The following is a 15,463-nucleotide window of genomic DNA, read 5'->3' as shown; positions in this document are numbered from 1 at the left end:
TCATGGAAAGCCATGGGGCCATACCCAAGGAAATGGTTGTTCATCGCCCACAGACAGACATGCTTGGAGGTGTGACTCTGCCACCAAGGGTTCCATGGATAACACCAGAACCCTCACTACTGGCTGGAGAAGGAGCTTCTTCCCAAGGGATTCTGCTGTCCAAAGTCTCAGGAAAGAAAAAAGGCAGCTCTGAGGAGGAAGAGTGAAAACCTTTGAACTTGGGAAAATGGAGGCTGTCTTGGTGTCTAGCGGCCAGAGCCTAAGCCATCAATGCTGACACGGGGAGGTGCCTGGAGATATAGCTATCTAACGTGGTAGGTGTTCTGCTGCCATCTGATGGTTGGTTTCCAGATTGCATTATGGGGGTTTTTCACTGGGTGATCTTACATGTATATACAGCATTTAAATGTGAAGCTGCAAGTAGTAAAAAAGGAGGAAATCTAGCTGTGCTTTGAGTCTGTGGAATGTAGGCCTAATGTGTCATGTCAAGAAGCAGCGTAGGGGGTAAAAAGGTGATTTTTACTCCTTTGTGCTTCAAGATTGCATCTCTGGCAACAGTGGTAGTGAGAGAGGCAATTGTTGGTGGTAGTGAAGGAGTTGATTGCTGGCAGGTGTTCTGTAGTACTGGGATGCTGCATTGTGCTGTGCTGAATGAAACACAGTTACACAAAACAGATGGTGGACTTTATTCGGAGTAGCACATAAGAGAGCAGTGATCAACTGGAGCGCAAAGCGGGCGCTGGAGCCAAGGGGGATTAGGTCAAGTGGTAGAGCGCTCGCTTAGCATGCGAGAGGTAGCGGGATCAATGCCCGCATCCTCCAGAGGAAAACCTTCACGTGGGGTGACCTGCTTTTGATTTTGTTTTTCTTCAGGCTCGGCCCTGAGCGCTGTGGGAAAAGCCTCCCCTCTCTAGTCAAAAGGCCAAGCGGGAGTCATCCTCGTAACATGTGCCATGGCGTTGACACTCTCGGGCAGATGTGGCTTCAGCCAATACCTTGACACAGAAGGACTAACACAAAGCATAAATTGCTTGCTTTGCCTGCGAGAAGTCGCGCAAGGCAGTGTTGGACCAAAGCAATCTATTACCCAAAGCATGGCCAGGCTTCCATGGCCAAGAGACAATATTCCATTAGTGCAAAAAGTGCAAGTGCCATGTAGAAGCTGAGAGGTTTCCACTGGTTTTATCACCACAATCGGGTCCCACTTCCTTGACACAGAAGTGTGACAGACCCAACCAGAACAGGGCGTTTGGAGGGAACTAGGGGCTAGCTTTCTGCCCACTGATTAGGGCCCATGGAGAGAGCAGATCATTCTCCAATGATGGACAACAACGTGATGAACGCTGAGAGCGAGGCTTGGATTACAACTCTGTATAAAGACAATACATCTTCCCTTGCGGAGTGGATGGAAAGATGGAATATTAACCTTGTACAGGTCAACGGTCAGAGGGAATATGGTGGCCCTCATGCAGACTGGGTTGGAGAAGATCCTCTGTTTGGGACAGAAATATTTATCAACAATCTCCCTGAAGAAATCTATGAATATGTCAATGAATTCCACAGTTCAGACTGTTGGAATATTGTATGAGTTTTGTCTTAGGATGGACAGATTAGACAAGTGAAAGCAAAGAGCTGAAAGACAGCATGTGTAAGGGACTTGGCGTATTGAGGGCTGGGTTTGTTGCCGGGCTGTCTGCGGTGCGCTCCCTGATTAATCCAAGCATTTTGTGGGTGAAAGAAAGCCCTTTGCCTAAGCAAGGAAACGGAGATTGCCAGAGAAAAAGGTCAACTTAGCAGAGGATGGTTTCGATCCATCGACCTCTGGGTTATGGGCCCAGCACGCTTCCGCTGCGCCACTCTGCTCCAGGCCGGAAGGAGCTGCAAAAATAGGAGGATGTAATATGCTACCGGTCCTATGGGACAAAAACTTCAGGAAATTCTTTGGCTGGGAGGCGACCTCGCCTGGCGCTTGGCCGCCACTTTCCACATTCTGCTTATAGAAGGCTTTCAGCGGAAAAGATCTGTTCCTCTCTGTTTCAGGCAGCTCCTATTGACTTTGTAGAGTCTCCCCTGAGGCCAATGTAGAGCCCCTCTAAAGATCTCCTACGGATGTGAACGGGGAGTGGGTCCATCCGGCAAAGTGGCAAGGTAGATTAATAGGCACTGCCATTGATTTAGACAAGTCAACCCCAAGTCAAAGGTACATAGAAAAAGCTCTGGCCCAGTCTTTGCTTTTCTTCTCCAATGGAAAGGCTTTCTAGCCTCAAAGACGCCATGGGCTGTCCTACATTTTCACCGTGGGGGTGTGTACGGCTGAAGGAAGGCATGTCTTTGGGTGGACTTGACCCACATCTGAATGTATTCACCAAGATGGCTGCCGTGGCCTAAAGCAGGACTTTTTAGGAGCTGCCAGGCGAGGGAAGCCACGTGTGTCCCGCCGAAGAGCATTGGTGGTTCAGTGGTAGAATTCTCGCCTGCCACGCGGGAGGCCCGGGTTCGATTCCCGGCCAATGCAATTATGGTCACTTTGTATTTATCGCCCCACTGGTAGCTCAGTTCCCCGCCGCCCCCGATATCGAGCACCTTGGAAGGTGTCAAGGCTCAACTATATTGTCTAGAACCTGCTAGTCGGTGTGAAAGTTTTTGAAAGCACCTCCTTCAAATGACATCATGGAAAGCCATGGGGCCATACCCAAGGAAATGGTTGTTCATCGCCCACAGACAGACATGCTTGGAGGTGTGACTCTGCCACCAAGGGTTCCATGGATAACACCAGAACCCTCACTACTGGCTGGAGAAGGAGCTTCTTCCCAAGGGATTCTGCTGTCCAAAGTCTCAGGAAAGAAAAAAGGCAGCTCTGAGGAGGAAGAGTGAAAACCTTTGAACTTGGGAAAATGGAGGCTGTCTTGGTGTCTAGCGGCCAGAGCCTAAGCCATCAATGCTGACACGGGGAGGTGCCTGGAGATATAGCTATCTAACGTGGTAGGTGTTCTGCTGCCATCTGATGGTTGGTTTCCAGATTGCATTCTGGGGGTTTTTCACTGGGTGATCTTACATGTATATACAGCATTTAAATGTGAAGCTGCAAGTAGTAAAAAAGGAGGAAATCTAGCTGTGCTTTGAGTCTGTGGAATGTAGGCCTAATGTGTCATGTCAAGAAGCAGCGTAGGGGGTAAAAAGGTGATTTTTACTCCTTTGTGCTTCAAGATTGCATCTCTGGCAACAGTGGTAGTGAGAGAGGCAATTGTTGGTGGTAGTGAAGGAGTTGATTGCTGGCAGGTGTTCTGTAGTACTGGGATGCTGCATTGTGCTGTGCTGAATGAAACACAGTTACACAAAACAGATGGTGGACTTTATTCGGAGTAGCACATAAGAGAGCAGTGATCAACTGGAGCGCAAAGCGGGCGCTGGAGCCAAGGGGGATTAGGTCAAGTGGTAGAGCGCTCGCTTAGCATGCGAGAGGTAGCGGGATCAATGCCCGCATCCTCCAGAGGAAAACCTTCACGTGGGGTGACCTGCTTTTGATTTTGTTTTTCTTCAGGCTCGGCCCTGAGCGCTGTGGGAAAAGCCTCCCCTCTCTAGTCAAAAGGCCAAGCGGGAGTCATCCTCGTAACATGTGCCATGGCGTTGACACTCTCGGGCAGATGTGGCTTCAGCCAATACCTTGACACAGAAGGACTAACACAAAGCATAAATTGCTTGCTTTGCCTGCGAGAAGTCGCGCAAGGCAGTGTTGGACCAAAGCAATCTATTACCCAAAGCATGGCCAGGCTTCCATGGCCAAGAGACAATATTCCATTAGTGCAAAAAGTGCAAGTGCCATGTAGAAGCTGAGAGGTTTCCACTGGTTTTATCACCACAATCGGGTCCCACTTCCTTGACACAGAAGTGTGACAGACCCAACCAGAACAGGGCGTTTGGAGGGAACTAGGGACTAGCCTTCTGCCCACTGATTAGGGCCCATGGAGAGAGCAGATCATTCTCCAATGATGGACAACAACGTGATGAACGCTGAGAGCGAGGCTTGGATTACAACTCTGTATAAAGACAATACATCTTCCCTTGCGGAGTGGATGGAAAGATGGAATATTAACCTTGTACAGGTCAACGGTCAGAGGGAATATGGTGGCCCTCATGCAGACTGGGTTGGAGAAGATCCTCTGTTTGGGACAGAAATATTTATCAACAATCTCCCTGAAGAAATCTATGAATATGTCAATGAATTCCACAGTTCAGACTGTTGGAATATTGTATGAGTTTTGTCTTAGGATGGACAGATTAGACAAGTGAAAGCAAAGAGCTGAAAGACAGCATGTGTAAGGGACTTGGCGTATTGAGGGCTGGGTTTGTTGCCGGGCTGTCTGCGGTGCGCTCCCTGATTAATCCAAGCATTTTGTGGGTGAAAGAAAGCCCTTTGCCTAAGCAAGGAAACGGAGATTGCCAGAGAAAAAGGTCAACTTAGCAGAGGATGGCTTCGATCCATCGACCTCTGGGTTATGGGCCCAGCACGCTTCCGTTGCGCCACTCTGCTCCAGGCCGGAAGGAGCTGCAAAAATAGGAGGATGTAATATGCTACCGGTCCTATGGGACAAAAACTTCAGGAAATTCTTTGGCTGGGAGGCGACCTCGCCTGGCGCTTGGCCGCCACTTTCCACATTCTGCTTATAGAAGGCTTTCAGCGGAAAAGATCTGTTCCTCTCTGTTTCAGGCAGCTCCTATTGACTTTGTAGAGTCTCCCCTGAGGCCAATGTAGAGCCCCTCTAAAGATCTCCTACGGATGTGAACGGGGAGTGGGTCCATCCGGCAAAGTGGCAAGGTAGATTAATAGGCACTGCCATTGATTTAGACAAGTCAACCCCAAGTCAAAGGTACATAGAAAAAGCTCTGGCCCAGTCTTTGCTTTTCTTCTCCAATGGAAAGGCTTTCTAGCCTCAAAGACGCCATGGGCTGTCCTACATTTTCACCGTGGGGGTGTGTACGGCTGAAGGAAGGCATGTCTTTGGGTGGACTTGACCCACATCTGAATGTATTCACCAAGATGGCTGCCGTGGCCTAAAGCAGGACTTTTTAGGAGCTGCCAGGCGAGGGAAGCCACGTGTGTCCCGCCGAAGAGCATTGGTGGTTCAGTGGTAGAATTCTCGCCTGCCACGCGGGAGGCCCGGGTTCGATTCCCGGCCAATGCAATTATGGTCACTTTGTATTTATCGCCCCACTGGTAGCTCAGTTCCCCGCCGCCCCCGATATCGAGCACCTTGGAAGGTGTCAAGGCTCAACTATATTGTCTAGAACCTGCTAGTCGGTGTGAAAGTTTTTGAAAGCACCTCCTTCAAATGACATCATGGAAAGCCATGGGGCCATACCCAAGGAAATGGTTGTTCATCGCCCACAGACAGACATGCTTGGAGGTGTGACTCTGCCACCAAGGGTTCCATGGATAACACCAGAACCCTCACTACTGGCTGGAGAAGGAGCTTCTTCCCAAGGGATTCTGCTGTCCAAAGTCTCAGGAAAGAAAAAAGGCAGCTCTGAGGAGGAAGAGTGAAAACCTTTGAACTTGGGAAAATGGAGGCTGTCTTGGTGTCTAGCGGCCAGAGCCTAAGCCATCAATGCTGACACGGGGAGGTGCCTGGAGATATAGCTATCTAACGTGGTAGGTGTTCTGCTGCCATCTGATGGTTGGTTTCCAGATTGCATTATGGGGGTTTTTCACTGGGTGATCTTACATGTATATACAGCATTTAAATGTGAAGCTGCAAGTAGTAAAAAAGGAGGAAATCTAGCTGTGCTTTGAGTCTGTGGAATGTAGGCCTAATGTGTCATGTCAAGAAGCAGCGTAGGGGGTAAAAAGGTGATTTTTACTCCTTTGTGCTTCAAGATTGCATCTCTGGCAACAGTGGTAGTGAGAGAGGCAATTGTTGGTGGTAGTGAAGGAGTTGATTGCTGGCAGGTGTTCTGTAGTACTGGGATGCTGCATTGTGCTGTGCTGAATGAAACACAGTTACACAAAACAGATGGTGGACTTTATTCGGAGTAGCACATAAGAGAGCAGTGATCAACTGGAGCGCAAAGCGGGCGCTGGAGCCAAGGGGGATTAGCTCAAGTGGTAGAGCGCTCGCTTAGCATGCGAGAGGTAGCGGGATCAATGCCCGCATCCTCCAGAGGAAAACCTTCACGTGGGGTGACCTGCTTTTGATTTTGTTTTTCTTCAGGCTCGGCCCTGAGCGCTGTGGGAAAAGCCTCCCCTCTCTAGTCAAAAGGCCAAGCGGGAGTCATCCTCGTAACATGTGCCATGGCGTTGACACTCTCGGGCAGATGTGGCTTCAGCCAATACCTTGACACAGAAGGACTAACACAAAGCATAAATTGCTTGCTTTGCCTGCGAGAAGTCGCGCAAGGCAGTGTTGGACCAAAGCAATCTATTACCCAAAGCATGGCCAGGCTTCCATGGCCAAGAGACAATATTCCATTAGTGCAAAAAGTGCAAGTGCCATGTAGAAGCTGAGAGGTTTCCACTGGTTTTATCACCACAATCGGGTCCCACTTCCTTGACACAGAAGTGTGACAGACCCAACCAGAACAGGGCGTTTGGAGGGAACTAGGGGCTAGCTTTCTGCCCACTGATTAGGGCCCATGGAGAGAGCAGATCATTCTCCAATGATGGACAACAACGTGATGAACGCTGAGAGCGAGGCTTGGATTACAACTCTGTATAAAGACAATACATCTTCCCTTGCGGAGTGGATGGAAAGATGGAATATTAACCTTGTACAGGTCAACGGTCAGAGGGAATATGGTGGCCCTCATGCAGACTGGGTTGGAGAAGATCCTCTGTTTGGGACAGAAATATTTATCAACAATCTCCCTGAAGAAATCTATGAATATGTCAATGAATTCCACAGTTCAGACTGTTGGAATATTGTATGAGTTTTGTCTTAGGATGGACAGATTAGACAAGTGAAAGCAAAGAGCTGAAAGACAGCATGTGTAAGGGACTTGGCGTATTGAGGGCTGGGTTTGTTGCCGGGCTGTCTGCGGTGCGCTCCCTGATTAATCCAAGCATTTTGTGGGTGAAAGAAAGCCCTTTGCCTAAGCAAGGAAACGGAGATTGCCAGAGAAAAAGGTCAACTTAGCAGAGGATGGTTTCGATCCATCGACCTCTGGGTTATGGGCCCAGCACGCTTCCGCTGCGCCACTCTGCTCCAGGCCGGAAGGAGCTGCAAAAATAGGAGGATGTAATATGCTACCGGTCCTATGGGACAAAAACTTCAGGAAATTCTTTGGCTGGGAGGCGACCTCGCCTGGCGCTTGGCCGCCACTTTCCACATTCTGCTTATAGAAGGCTTTCAGCGGAAAAGATCTGTTCCTCTCTGTTTCAGGCAGCTCCTATTGACTTTGTAGAGTCTCCCCTGAGGCCAATGTAGAGCCCCTCTAAAGATCTCCTACGGATGTGAACGGGGAGTGGGTCCATCCGGCAAAGTGGCAAGGTAGATTAATAGGCACTGCCATTGATTTAGACAAGTCAACCCCAAGTCAAAGGTACATAGAAAAAGCTCTGGCCCAGTCTTTGCTTTTCTTCTCCAATGGAAAGGCTTTCTAGCCTCAAAGACGCCATGGGCTGTCCTACATTTTCACCGTGGGGGTGTGTACGGCTGAAGGAAGGCATGTCTTTGGGTGGACTTGACCCACATCTGAATGTATTCACCAAGATGGCTGCCGTGGCCTAAAGCAGGACTTTTTAGGAGCTGCCAGGCGAGGGAAGCCACGTGTGTCCCGCCGAAGAGCATTGGTGGTTCAGTGGTAGAATTCTCGCCTGCCACGCGGGAGGCCCGGGTTCGATTCCCGGCCAATGCAATTATGGTCACTTTGTATTTATCGCCCCACTGGTAGCTCAGTTCCCCGCCGCCCCCGATATCGAGCACCTTGGAAGGTGTCAAGGCTCAACTATATTGTCTAGAACCTGCTAGTCGGTGTGAAAGTTTTTGAAAGCACCTCCTTCAAATGACATCATGGAAAGCCATGGGGCCATACCCAAGGAAATGGTTGTTCATCGCCCACAGACAGACATGCTTGGAGGTGTGACTCTGCCACCAAGGGTTCCATGGATAACACCAGAACCCTCACTACTGGCTGGAGAAGGAGCTTCTTCCCAAGGGATTCTGCTGTCCAAAGTCTCAGGAAAGAAAAAAGGCAGCTCTGAGGAGGAAGAGTGAAAACCTTTGAACTTGGGAAAATGGAGGCTGTCTTGGTGTCTAGCGGCCAGAGCCTAAGCCATCAATGCTGACACGGGGAGGTGCCTGGAGATATAGCTATCTAACGTGGTAGGTGTTCTGCTGCCATCTGATGGTTGGTTTCCAGATTGCATTCTGGGGGTTTTTCACTGGGTGATCTTACATGTATATACAGCATTTAAATGTGAAGCTGCAAGTAGTAAAAAAGGAGGAAATCTAGCTATGCTTTGAGTCTGTGGAATGTAGGCCTAATGTGTCATGTCAAGAAGCAGCGTAGGGGGTAAAAAGGTGATTTTTACTCCTTTGTGCTTCAAGATTGCATCTCTGGCAACAGTGGTAGTGAGAGAGGCAATTGTTGGTGGTAGTGAAGGAGTTGATTGCTGGCAGGTGTTCTATAGTACTGGGATGCTGCATTGTGCTGTGCTGAATGAAACACAGTTACACAAAACAGATGGTGGACTTTATTCGGAGTAGCACATAAGAGAGCAGTGATCAACTGGAGCGCAAAGTGGGCGCTGGAGCCAAGGGGGATTAGCTCAAGTGGTAGAGCGCTCGCTTAGCATGCGAGAGGTAGCGGGATCAATGCCCGCATCCTCCAGAGGAAAACCTTCACGTGGGGTGACCTGCTTTTGATTTTGTTTTTCTTCAGGCTCGGCCCTGAGCGCTGTGGGAAAAGCCTCCCCTCTCTAGTCAAAAGGCCAAGCGGGAGTCATCCTCGTAACATGTGCCATGGCGTTGACACTCTCGGGCAGATGTGGCTTCAGCCAATACCTTGACACAGAAGGACTAACACAAAGCATAAATTGCTTGCTTTGCCTGCGAGAAGTCGCGCAAGGCAGTGTTGGACCAAAGCAATCTATTACCCAAAGCATGGCCAGGCTTCCATGGCCAAGAGACAATATTCCATTAGTGCAAAAAGTGCAAGTGCCATGTAGAAGCTGAGAGGTTTCCACTGGTTTTATCACCACAATCGGGTCCCACTTCCTTGACACAGAAGTGTGACAGACCCAACCAGAACAGGGCGTTTGGAGGGAACTAGGGGCTAGCCTTCTGCCCACTGATTAGGGCCCATGGAGAGAGCAGATCATTCTCCAATGATGGACAACAACGTGATGAACGCTGAGAGCGAGGCTTGGATTACAACTCTGTATAAAGACAATACATCTTCCCTTGCGGAGTGGATGGAAAGATGGAATATTAACCTTGTACAGGTCAACGGTCAGAGGGAATATGGTGGCCCTCATGCAGACTGGGTTGGAGAAGATCCTCTGTTTGGGACAGAAATATTTATCAACAATCTCCCTGAAGAAATCTATGAATATGTCAATGAATTCCACAGTTCAGACTGTTGGAATATTGTATGAGTTTTGTCTTAGGATGGACAGATTAGACAAGTGAAAGCAAAGAGCTGAAAGACAGCATGTGTAAGGGACTTGGCGTATTGAGGGCTGGGTTTGTTGCCGGGCTGTCTGCGGTGCGCTCCCTGATTAATCCAAGCATTTTGTGGGTGAAAGAAAGCCCTTTGCCTAAGCAAGGAAACGGAGATTGCCAGAGAAAAAGGTCAACTTAGCAGAGGATGGTTTCGATCCATCGACCTCTGGGTTATGGGCCCAGCACGCTTCCGCTGCGCCACTCTGCTCCAGGCCGGAAGGAGCTGCAAAAATAGGAGGATGTAATATGCTACCGGTCCTATGGGACAAAAACTTCAGGAAATTCTTTGGCTGGGAGGCGACCTCGCCTGGCGCTTGGCCGCCACTTTCCACATTCTGCTTATAGAAGGCTTTCAGCGGAAAAGATCTGTTCCTCTCTGTTTCAGGCAGCTCCTATTGACTTTGTAGAGTCTCCCCTGAGGCCAATGTAGAGCCCCTCTAAAGATCTCCTACGGATGTGAACGGGGAGTGGGTCCATCCGGCAAAGTGGCAAGGTAGATTAATAGGCACTGCCATTGATTTAGACAAGTCAACCCCAAGTCAAAGGTACATAGAAAAAGCTCTGGCCCAGTCTTTGCTTTTCTTCTCCAATGGAAAGGCTTTCTAGCCTCAAAGACGCCATGGGCTGTCCTACATTTTCACCGTGGGGGTGTGTACGGCTGAAGGAAGGCATGTCTTTGGGTGGACTTGACCCACATCTGAATGTATTCACCAAGATGGCTGCTGTGGCCTAAAGCAGGACTTTTTAGAAGCTGCCAGGCGAGGGAAGCCACGTGTGTCCCGCCGAAGAGCATTGGTGGTTCAGTGGTAGAATTCTCGCCTGCCACGCGGGAGGCCCGGGTTCGATTCCCGGCCAATGCAATTATGGTCACTTTGTATTTATCGCCCCACTGGTAGCTCAGTTCCCCGCCGCCCCCGATATCGAGCACCTTGGAAGGTGTCAAGGCTCAACTATATTGTCTAGAACCTGCTAGTCGGTGTGAAAGTTTTTGAAAGCACCTCCTTCAAATGACATCATGGAAAGCCATGGGGCCATACCCAAGGAAATGGTTGTTCATCGCCCACAGACAGACATGCTTGGAGGTGTGACTCTGCCACCAAGGGTTCCATGGATAACACCAGAACCCTCACTACTGGCTGGAGAAGGAGCTTCTTCCCAAGGGATTCTGCTGTCCAAAGTCTCAGGAAAGAAAAAAGGCAGCTCTGAGGAGGAAGAGTGAAAACCTTTGAACTTGGGAAAATGGAGGCTGTCTTGGTGTCTAGCGGCCAGAGCCTAAGCCATCAATGCTGGCACGGGGAGGTGCCTGGAGATATAGCTATCTAACGTGGTAGGTGTTCTGCTGCCATCTGATGGTTGGTTTCCAGATTGCATTCTGGGGGTTTTTCACTGGGTGATCTTACATGTATATACAGCATTTAAATGTGAAGCTGCAAGTAGTAAAAAAGGAGGAAATATAGCTATGCTTTGAGTCTGTGGAATGTAGGCCTAATGTGTCATGTCAAGAAGCAGCGTAGGGGGTAAAAAGGTGATTTTTACTCCTTTGTGCTTCAAGATTGCATCTCTGGCAACAGTGGTAGTGAGAGAGGCAATTGTTGGTGGTAGTGAAGGAGTTGATTGCTGGCAGGTGTTCTATAGTACTGGGATGCTGCATTGTGCTGTGCTGAATGAAACACAGTTACACAAAACAGATGGTGGACTTTATTCGGAGTAGCACATAAGAGAGCAGTGATCAACTGGAGCGCAAAGTGGGTGCTGGAGCCAAGGGGGATTAGCTCAAGTGGTAGAGCGCTCGCTTAGCATGCGAGAGGTAGCGGGATCAATGCCCGCATCCTCCAGAGGAAAACCTTCACGTGGGGTGACCTGCTTTTGATTTTGTTTTTCTTCAGGCTCGGCCCTGAGCGCTGTGGGAAAAGCCTCCCCTCTCTAGTCAAAAGGCCAAGCGGGAGTCATCCTCGTAACATGTGCCATGGCGTTGACACTCTCGGGCAGATGTGGCTTCAGCCAATACCTTGACACAGAAGGACTAACACAAAGCATAAATTGCTTGCTTTGCCTGCGAGAAGTCGCGCAAGGCAGTGTTGGACCAAAGCAATCTATTACCCAAAGCATGGCCAGGCTTCCATGGCCAAGAGACAATATTCCATTAGTGCAAAAAGTGCAAGTGCCATGTAGAAGCTGAGAGGTTTCCACTGGTTTTATCACCACAATCGGGTCCCGCTTCCTTGACACAGAAGTGTGACAGACCCAACCAGAACAGGGCGTTTGGAGGGAACTAGGGGCTAGCCTTCTGCCCACTGATTAGGGCCCATGGAGAGAGCAGATCATTCTCCAATGATGGACAACAACGTGATGAACGCTGAGAGCGAGGCTTGGATTACAACTCTGTATAAAGACAATACATCTTCCCTTGCGGAGTGGATGGAAAGATGGAATATTAACCTTGTACAGGTCAACGGTCAGAGGGAATATGGTGGCCCTCATGCAGACTGGGTTGGAGAAGATCCTCTGTTTGGGACAGAAATATTTATCAACAATCTCCCTGAAGAAATCTATGAATATGTCAATGAATTCCACAGTTCAGACTGTTGGAATATTGTATGAGTTTTGTCTTAGGATGGACAGATTAGACAAGTGAAAGCAAAGAGCTGAAAGACAGCATGTGTAAGGGACTTGGCGTATTGAGGGCTGGGTTTGTTGCCGGGCTGTCTGCGGTGCGCTCCCTGATTAATCCAAGCATTTTGTGGGTGAAAGAAAGCCCTTTGCCTAAGCAAGGAAACGGAGATTGCCAGAGAAAAAGGTCAACTTAGCAGAGGATGGTTTCGATCCATCGACCTCTGGGTTATGGGCCCAGCACGCTTCCGCTGCGCCACTCTGCTCCAGGCCGGAAGGAGCTGCAAAAATAGGAGGATGTAATATGCTACCGGTCCTATGGGACAAAAACTTCAGGAAATTCTTTGGCTGGGAGGCGACCTCGCCTGGCGCTTGGCCGCCACTTTCCACATTCTGCTTATAGAAGGCTTTCAGCGGAAAAGATCTGTTCCTCTCTGTTTCAGGCAGCTCCTATTGACTTTGTAGAGTCTCCCCTGAGGCCAATGTAGAGCCCCTCTAAAGATCTCCTACGGATGTGAACGGGGAGTGGGTCCATCCGGCAAAGTGGCAAGGTAGATTAATAGGCACTGCCATTGATTTAGACAAGTCAACCCCAAGTCAAAGGTACATAGAAAAAGCTCTGGCCCAGTCTTTGCTTTTCTTCTCCAATGGAAAGGCTTTCTAGCCTCAAAGACGCCATGGGCTGTCCTACATTTTCACCGTGGGGGTGTGTACGGCTGAAGGAAGGCATGTCTTTGGGTGGACTTGACCCACATCTGAATGTATTCACCAAGATAGCTGCCGTGGCCTAAAGCAGGACTTTTTAGGAGCTGCCAGGCGAGGGAAGCCACGTGTGTCCCGCCGAAGAGCATTGGTGGTTCAGTGGTAGAATTCTCGCCTGCCACGCGGGAGGCCCGGGTTCGATTCCCGGCCAATGCAATTATGGTCACTTTGTATTTATCGCCCCACTGGTAGCTCAGTTCCCCGCCGCCCCCGATATCGAGCACCTTGGAAGGTGTCAAGGCTCAACTATATTGTCTAGAACCTGCTAGTCGGTGTGAAAGTTTTTGAAAGCACCTCCTTCAAATGACATCATGGAAAGCCATGGGGCCATACCCAAGGAAATGGTTGTTCATCGCCCACAGACAGACATGCTTGGAGGTGTGACTCTGCCACCAAGGGTTCCATGGATAACACCAGAACCCTCACTACTGGCTGGAGAAGGAGCTTCTTCCCAAGGGATTCTGCTGTCCAAAGTCTCAGGAAAGAAAAAAGGCAGCTCTGAGGAGGAAGAGTGAAAACCTTTGAACTTGGGAAAATGGAGGCTGTCTTGGTGTCTAGCGGCCAGAGCCTAAGCCATCAATGCTGGCACGGGGAGGTGCCTGGAGATATAGCTATCTAACGTGGTAGGTGTTCTGCTGCCATCTGATGGTTGGTTTCCAGATTGCATTCTGGGGGTTTTTCACTGGGTGATCTTACATGTATATACAGCATTTAAATGTGAAGCTGCAAGTAGTAAAAAAGGAGGAAATATAGCTATGCTTTGAGTCTGTGGAATGTAGGCCTAATGTGTCATGTCAAGAAGCAGCGTAGGGGGTAAAAAGGTGATTTTTACTCCTTTGTGCTTCAAGATTGCATCTCTGGCAACAGTGGTAGTGAGAGAGGCAATTGTTGGTGGTAGTGAAGGAGTTGATTGCTGGCAGGTGTTCTATAGTACTGGGATGCTGCATTGTGCTGTGCTGAATGAAACACAGTTACACAAAACAGATGGTGGACTTTATTCGGAGTAGCACATAAGAGAGCAGTGATCAACTGGAGCGCAAAGTGGGCACTGGAGCCAAGGGGGATTAGCTCAAGTGGTAGAGCGCTCGCTTAGCATGCGAGAGGTAGCGGGATCAATGCCCGCATCCTCCAGAGGAAAACCTTCACGTGGGGTGACCTGCTTTTGATTTTGTTTTTCTTCAGGCTCGGCCCTGAGCGCTGTGGGAAAAGCCTCCCCTCTCTAGTCAAAAGGCCAAGCGGGAGTCATCCTCGTAACATGTGCCATGGCGTTGACACTCTCGGGCAGATGTGGCTTCAGCCAATACCTTGACACAGAAGGACTAACACAAAGCATAAATTGCTTGCTTTGCCTGCGAGAAGTCGCGCAAGGCAGTGTTGGACCAAAGCAATCTATTACCCAAAGCATGGCCAGGCTTCCATGGCCAAGAGACAATATTCCATTAGTGCAAAAAGTGCAAGTGCCATGTAGAAGCTGAGAGGTTTCCACTGGTTTTATCACCACAATCGGGTCCCACTTCCTTGACACAGAAGTGTGACAGACCCAACCAGAACAGGGCGTTTGGAGGGAACTAGGGGCTAGCCTTCTGCCCACTGATTAGGGCCCATGGAGAGAGCAGATCATTCTCCAATGATGGACAACAACGTGATGAACGCTGAGAGCGAGGCTTGGATTACAACTCTGTATAAAGACAATACATCTTCCCTTGCGGAGTGGATGGAAAGATGGAATATTAACCTTGTACAGGTCAACGGTCAGAGGGAATATGGTGGCCCTCATGCAGACTGGGTTGGAGAAGATCCTCTGTTTGGGATAGAAATATTTATCAACAATCTCCCTGAAGAAATCTATGAATATGTCAATGAATTCCACAGTTCAGACTGTTGGAATATTGTATGAGTTTTGTCTTAGGATGGACAGATTAGACAAGTGAAAGCAAAGAGCTGAAAGACAGCATGTGTAAGGGACTTGGCGTATTGAGGGCTGGGTTTGTTGCCGGGCTGTCTGCGGTGCGCTCCCTGATTAATCCAAGCATTTTGTGGGTGAAAGAAAGCCCTTTGCCTAAGCAAGGAAACGGAGATTGCCAGAGAAAAGGGTCAACTTAGCAGAGGAAGGTTTCGATCCATCGACCTCTGGGTTATGTGCCCAGCACGCTTCCGCTGCGCCACTCTGCTCCAGGCCGGAAGGAGCTGCAAAAATAGGAGGATGTAATATGCTACCGGTCCTATGGGACAAAAACTTCAGGAAATTCTTTGGCTGGGAGGCGACCTCGCCTGGCGCTTGGCCGCCACTTTCCACATTCTGCTTATAGAAGGCTTTCAGCAGAAAAGATCTGTTCCTCTCTGTTTCAGGCAGCTCCTATTGACTTTGTAGAGTCTCCCCTGAGGCCAATGTAGAGCCCCTCTAAAGATCTCCTACGGATGTGAACGGGGAG

The 15,463-nt window shown here is 49.4% G+C and overlaps 9 non-coding genes across 9 annotated transcripts; all 9 read left to right on the top strand.

Annotated features, from left to right (window-relative positions):
* Positions 1–2,444: 2,444 nt before the first annotated feature.
* TRNAG-GCC (transfer RNA glycine (anticodon GCC)) lies at positions 2,445–2,515 on the top strand. The gene has a single exon. It is a non-coding gene; the product is annotated as a tRNA-Gly (tRNA).
* Positions 2,516–5,112: 2,597 nt separating this feature from the next.
* On the top strand, positions 5,113–5,183 carry TRNAG-GCC (transfer RNA glycine (anticodon GCC)). The gene has a single exon. It is a non-coding gene; the product is annotated as a tRNA-Gly (tRNA).
* A 902-nt stretch (positions 5,184–6,085) lies between these two features.
* TRNAA-AGC (transfer RNA alanine (anticodon AGC)) lies at positions 6,086–6,158 on the top strand. Its single transcript has one exon. It is a non-coding gene; the product is annotated as a tRNA-Ala (tRNA).
* A 1,622-nt stretch (positions 6,159–7,780) lies between these two features.
* TRNAG-GCC (transfer RNA glycine (anticodon GCC)) lies at positions 7,781–7,851 on the top strand. Its single transcript has one exon. It is a non-coding gene; the product is annotated as a tRNA-Gly (tRNA).
* Positions 7,852–8,753: 902 nt separating this feature from the next.
* On the top strand, positions 8,754–8,826 carry TRNAA-AGC (transfer RNA alanine (anticodon AGC)). Its single transcript has one exon. It is a non-coding gene; the product is annotated as a tRNA-Ala (tRNA).
* Positions 8,827–10,448: 1,622 nt separating this feature from the next.
* Positions 10,449–10,519, top strand: TRNAG-GCC (transfer RNA glycine (anticodon GCC)). The gene has a single exon. It is a non-coding gene; the product is annotated as a tRNA-Gly (tRNA).
* A 902-nt stretch (positions 10,520–11,421) lies between these two features.
* On the top strand, positions 11,422–11,494 carry TRNAA-AGC (transfer RNA alanine (anticodon AGC)). Its single transcript has one exon. It is a non-coding gene; the product is annotated as a tRNA-Ala (tRNA).
* Positions 11,495–13,116: 1,622 nt separating this feature from the next.
* On the top strand, positions 13,117–13,187 carry TRNAG-GCC (transfer RNA glycine (anticodon GCC)). The gene has a single exon. It is a non-coding gene; the product is annotated as a tRNA-Gly (tRNA).
* Positions 13,188–14,089: 902 nt separating this feature from the next.
* TRNAA-AGC (transfer RNA alanine (anticodon AGC)) lies at positions 14,090–14,162 on the top strand. Its single transcript has one exon. It is a non-coding gene; the product is annotated as a tRNA-Ala (tRNA).
* The last annotated feature ends 1,301 nt before the right edge of the window (positions 14,163–15,463 follow it).

This window comes from Staurois parvus, unplaced genomic scaffold (assembly GCF_062004578.1).
Source record: "Staurois parvus isolate SC_StPar_1 unplaced genomic scaffold, SC_StPar_1.0 ptg001181l, whole genome shotgun sequence".
NCBI lineage: Eukaryota > Metazoa > Chordata > Amphibia > Anura > Ranidae > Staurois > Staurois parvus.
The sequence above is the reverse complement of the archived record's forward strand: the minus strand, read 5'-3'. Positions and strand labels throughout refer to the sequence as shown.